Consider the following 6,204-nt stretch of genomic DNA (forward strand, 5'->3'; position numbering starts at 1 on the left):
GTGGCCCCTTTAGCGGCCCATAGACAAAAGCCTGTCTAAGGGTTGAAGTCCGATGAAGAGCATGGTGTAGGGAATACAGTCGATATATATAAATTTTTCTTTGGCCAAATTTGATGTCCATCAAATGGACTAGAGTTGAGACTCGTGGTTGTTGTCCAAAAACCGTAAACAGAGCTTCTCCTTTGAGCACTTTGTATGCTTTGACCGAAATATTCAGGAAGTCAACAAAGTGGGCACATCTTACATCACCCAGAGGGATTTGCCCTCCTTGCTGCCAGGTGGGCCCGTTGATTGTGGAAGTTTGACAAGGGGATATAAAAAAACATGGAGTATACTATTCCGCCCTGTGGCTAGAGACAGCACATTAGCCGCAGCGTGACGAGGGTTCCCCCTTTCAGTGGAGGTCAGTGTCCCTACTTGTTTGAATTCACGTCTGTCCACCACTTTGTCTATTTTAAATTTCTCTCTGCATTTGATTGGCCCGTGGGTAAGCATTTCACTGTAGTCACACTTATTTCTTAAAAGCATCCGTAATGAATTACATGTTATTTGATGACTAACAGTCAGTATCTAGATAATATGTGTCAAATACTTGGATAATATACAGTCCAGTCAAAGGTTTGGAACGCACCTAGCCATTCCAGGGTTTTTCTTTATTTTTACTATTTTTCCTTACATTGTAGAATAATGTGAAGACATCAAAACACGATGAAATACACATATGGAATCTATATAGTAACCAAAATTGGTTAAACAAATAAAATATCATTTATATACCTTTTTGATTCTTCCAAAGTAGCCACCCTTTGCCTTGGATGACCACTTGCACACTCTTGGCTTTCTCTTAATCCAGCTGGCTATCTGCCCTAAATTGACAGAACACCATGGCAAATATTTCAAACATGGTTACTGATCAAAATCAAAAAAAAAAAAAATTGAACAAGTACAAGCTCCGTGAGCACAAGCCTTGCCATTGAGAAAGGGTAGTGCTTCACGCCCTGACCTTCGAAATCTTTTTAATGTCCATATTTTGGTTTGGGTCAGGGTGTGAGTGGGGTGGGCATTCCTAGTGTTTCTCTATATTTTGTATTTTACATGTGTTTGGGCCGGTGTTGGTCTCAATCAGGGACAGCTGTCTTCGTTGTCCTCGCTGCATTGACGACATCCTCCACGCGCTAGCCTTTTTCCCACCTGTATTTGTGGGTAAGTTGTCCATCGTTAGTTGCCTGTGAGTCACTACGTGGCTTCACGTTTTCGTTTGATGTTTATTGTTTGTTGCGGCACATCTTATATAAGAAGTATGTACGCTCCACGCTGCGCTTTGGTCCACTCTTTCCAACCTTAACGAATCGTGAACTTAATTACCCAACAAGAAGACCAGGCGCAGCGCGGTGCCACCAACCTGGAGGACGAGTTGGATCCGGGAGAGGAGAGATGGTAGAGGAAAGACCGTGCCAGATCGTGACAGGTAGACACAGGAAAACCTGGCTCCCTGTAGAGGAAAAGGCTGTGCAACACAGCAGAACCTGAGACAGAAACTGATTTCCTGTCCAAATGTCAAACATATAAACAATTAAAGAGTGTAATTTCCCTAAATGTTTCAACGTTTCAAAGACTCTCCTCTGATGAGACTAGGCTACCCGTCCTGTTGGGGAAGACGCAAAGCGCACTACATTGGCCTGCTGCCATACGATGAGGAAGCAATGTCCCCTGACAGACTAACCCAACCTGCACACGTCCTCATATAAATTAACCTAGCTTCTGTTATTGGCCATTGCACGGTTTTTTACACTTGATTATTGTATTAACTGATTGAACCATCTTGATTAATATTATTTTAATTATGTTAATTAATGTACATGTATCACTTAATCTCGCCAAAGTATGCTTGGCAATATGTGCTGTAATTGTTACGTCCCTGCAATAAAGTGAAATGAGAGTAGAGAGATAGCAGAGAGGATACAGATACAGAGAGAGGACTTCCAGGAACCCAATGAGAAGAGCCAACAGTACTATGTGTGCCCTGGCTCCTCAAATGCCTCTCTACTCTCTAACATTATAGTGCATTGCTTTTTGAACCAGAGCTACTATGAGCAGGTCAAAAGTAGTGCACAACGTACAGAGGCAATTGGTTTTGTCAATTTACACCCAAAAACCCTAATAAATGTTGCAAGCCACAGCTTGCTCATACACATGCTGGTGGCTAGCTAACTACACTGCCAACAGGAACGGGATTCTTAAGTAAGAGCATCCATGCTGAATTTTTTTCCAGTGAACCAGGAAGAGGCGGGCTTTGAAGACTGCTAGTTGTGACTACACCCATTTCAACGCACCTAATTATGGCCAAACAACGTTGGGTGCAGGGTTGAGGTCCCTAATGGTACCCTATTACATATATAGTGCACTACTTTCTCGACCAGGGGCATAGGCTGCCGAACTTGGAACAGGGTGTTATCTGGAACGCAGGGAGACTTAGCAGCTTTTGCACTATTGCATCCCTTAAGTCTTCCCTTATTTCTCCTCTCTCCTCTTCCAAGGTTTTTTCTTGTGGAGTTTTATGGAAGCTAGAGAAAAATATGACAGTATATTGGCAGATATCAACATGAAAGATTCTAAATTATGTTTTAAGCAACACATACTGTTCTGGCCACTGCAGTGTGACTAATATACAAAATCGGACAAGAGAGCAAAATACTGCTCAAAGAGAAAGTCAGACGCCATTTAAGTTAAATGTTAATCTATATCTTCATTTTCTCGCAAAGACTTAATTGTAAAAACTGAAACTATATTACAAAGGATCAAATTACACATGTTACAAGAACAAGACGTTTTGCATTTTTTTGGTACAAAAGTTATAAAACTTTCTCTAAAATAACTGTTAGAAAGTGGCAATTCCTAAGATAAAATGGCTCAAGAATAGCTTTGCTAGCGTAATTACTAGCTAGCATGAAATGGATCTATAGATTAGCACAACAACATTAGCCATCTAACACCAGCCCCAAATCAAACATATGTAAGTGAGAAAGGAGTCATTGTCAAACGGTCATACCTACAACACTCAGAGGCGCGTATCTCATAACATCTAAAGCTACATTTGTGACTACATGTTCTATGGTAACTTCTGTTCACATGTGGTCCAGTCCTCCAAATCCGAGCATACATTCTTTTTACTTTTCCCCTTCAAAAAAAAAAACAATTTGGCACTTTAAATTTCATGCAATCAACCATTGTTAGGTATGAATGTTCAAAATGATAAGTTTTACAACTGAGTAGAGGAACAATAACATACTCTTTTAAATACTTTAGTGCGTGTTCAATGTTGAGCCTACCTTGAGATTAAGTCAACATTAAGCAACCCATGTCAGTTTGGGGCATATGTCTAAATGACCTTCGGGGCAAGTCGTCACATGTGAACAACTTGTCCCAGTATACCAGACAACATAGCACATGGCTCAAAACACATTGTGATAATTGGTGTAATCAGCTCTGATAATAGTAATTACATGTTACTGTAATGGATTATATATATACACACGTGTAGTTTAGAGCAGAAGACATATCCTGGACTCAAAAGATAGGCCTCTGTGGTGTGTGTGTGTGTCTACTAACACACTAACCACACTACATAGGAGTAGAGACAGTATACCCCACACACACACTACTTCATGCATGTCCAAGAATTTAGTGTGGTGTTATGAATTGCATTGTGGCACGCAAGGGATCAGTTAACAAGGGGGTGGGCGTAATAAGCCTTAATGAATAGTACTTTGCAATGAAGGAAATGTGTTTTTTGAATAAGGAAAAGAAGAAAGGAAGGAAGGAAGGAAATAAAGGTTGGTTAGAATGATAAAAGAAGACAGAGAATGGCAGCTACACCACCTGGCATAATGTTTCAAAGGCAGTGAGGCCGGTGAAGTTGAGACAAATCAATCAGGATACAAGCGAAGGATTTTGAACACAATTACCTTACTCTGACTCGGTTATTTGTCCAAAAGTTACAGAGAAGAAGTTGAAATCCAGCCAGGACCATGCAAACAAAGTGGTTGTTCTATTCAAGCCCACGGGCAGGTTTTTTCACTCTGATTTGGAGATGCAGATTGTTCAGTGTATTACTAGGTCAGCTGACCTTTATGTTTGCTTCTGTCGGCCAAAGTGAGGTCAGAAGACTTGCCCTAACCAGTTTTGCCTGTGGCACCCACTGAAGTTTGCGCCAGATGTGGGCAGAAAAAAGGCCAGCTCGAGTGGTTTTTTAACAAGCTTCTTTAAGCGGCACCCAACGCAGTCGCTGAGAAAAAGGAGGCAACTAGCCTTGCCAGGGCAAGTAGCTTCAACACAAGAAAAATGTTATGTTAGTTCTACAGAGATATCATTTTGGAACCAGGAGACATACGAAATGTCGATGAAAACTGGGGTGACCAACTATATATAAACCTGAAGAAAAAAAAAACGAAAAAAAAAACCGTAATAATAACAATAAAATAATAAATACCAGGGTTGGAAACAGAAATCATGTCCAATCTGATTCATTCGGAACAGAACATATTATTTTATACTCGGTGTGTCCAGACTTTTGACTGGTACGACAAGGAACACGCATATTTTCTGTCAGTACAAGTCTTTTTTTCCAGTTTTAACCAAATGTGATAATTTACCAATTTTGTGCGGGATAATTAGGATTTGTAGTCAGATTTCTACCAACATGATCCTCCAAGAGCCTCAATGAGAGATTTGATATATCTGTGAGTCGACACAATTACCTTCTGTATATGTGGGAAAGTGATGCAATATCGCTACACCGGTCTCCCTGCAGAATGATGACATCATCCTTAAGATTTTATTTTTACTCCGGTTGCTAAACCTTTTCGTTCCCCAAGGTTGAATGAGTTTAGGCCCTGAATGTTCCACATGCTAACTGACAGCGATTTCATTTGCAAAAAGAAGAATAGCACAGTCAAAAATACAGTAACTACTAACTACTGAGTTTTAAGAGTGAGATAAAACAGGATAACAGAAATACAGTAACTACTGAGCAGTTCAGAGTGAAAACAGATAACAGAAATAAAGCAACTACTGAGCAGTTCAGAGTGAAAAACAGGATAACAGAATACAGTAACTATTGACCTACTGAGCTGTTCAGAGTGATAACAGAATACAAAATACAGTAACTATGACTACTGAGCTGTTCAGAGTGAAAAACAGGATAACAGAATATATAGTAATTACTGACTACTGACGCATGTTCAGAGTGATAAACAGGAATACAGAAACAGTAACTATTGACTACTGAGCTGTTCAGAGTATAAACAGGATAACAGAAATCAGTAACTACTGACTACTGAGCGTTCAGCAGTGAAAAACAGGATAACAGAATTATAGTATTACTGACTACTGATCTGTTCAGAGTGATAAACAGATAACAGAAATACAGTAACTATTGACTACTGACCTGTTCAGTGTGATAAACAGGATAACAGAAATACAGTAATACTGACTACTGATCTGTTCAGAGTGATAAACAGGATAACAGAAAACATGTGTCCTCTAGGCGTCCGTGTAGCTACGCTGGCCTGCTTGGGTTTTGGGTGTGCGCGAGCGTCTCTCTAGGAGTCTCTATATCGGTTGTCTGTGCTGCAGCCCCCTCTTGATGACAGACAACTCCTTTCCCATCTCCTCTATTGCCTGCACTAGCTCTCTCCTATCGTGGCTTTACCTCCTCAAGTGCTGTGGTAAGGCCTCTCTCAGCCTCCAAGAGTTCTTCAGCTGGGTCCTGCACTGGATCTGATCCTGTAAAAGCTCTGTGTATGGGCTGAGTGGGGTAGCTGGGGGCTGCCCTTTAGCTCAGTAACCCATACCTCTAACAGAGCCAGCTGGGGGGGGGGGGGATCTCAAGTCAATCGAATTTGTCAACATGCGCCGAAACAACAGGTTCTGCACCTTACAGTGAAAATGCTTACTTACAAGCCCTTATTAACACAATGCTTTATGAAGTTAAGAAAATAAATAAAATAAGTGTTAAGTAAAAAATAGATCATAAAGTAAACAGCAAGCAGTAAAATGACAAGTGAGTCTATATACAGGGCTACCGGTACAGAGTCAATGTGCTTGGCATCAGTTGAGGAAATTGGGGTAATATGTATGTAACCGATGTGAAATGGCTAGCTATTAGCGGTGGTGCGCGCTATAGCGTTTCAATCGGTGACGTCC

Source organism: Salvelinus sp. IW2-2015, unplaced genomic scaffold (assembly GCF_002910315.2).
Source record: "Salvelinus sp. IW2-2015 unplaced genomic scaffold, ASM291031v2 Un_scaffold2829, whole genome shotgun sequence".
NCBI classification, from domain to species: Eukaryota; Metazoa; Chordata; class Actinopteri; order Salmoniformes; family Salmonidae; genus Salvelinus; species Salvelinus sp. IW2-2015.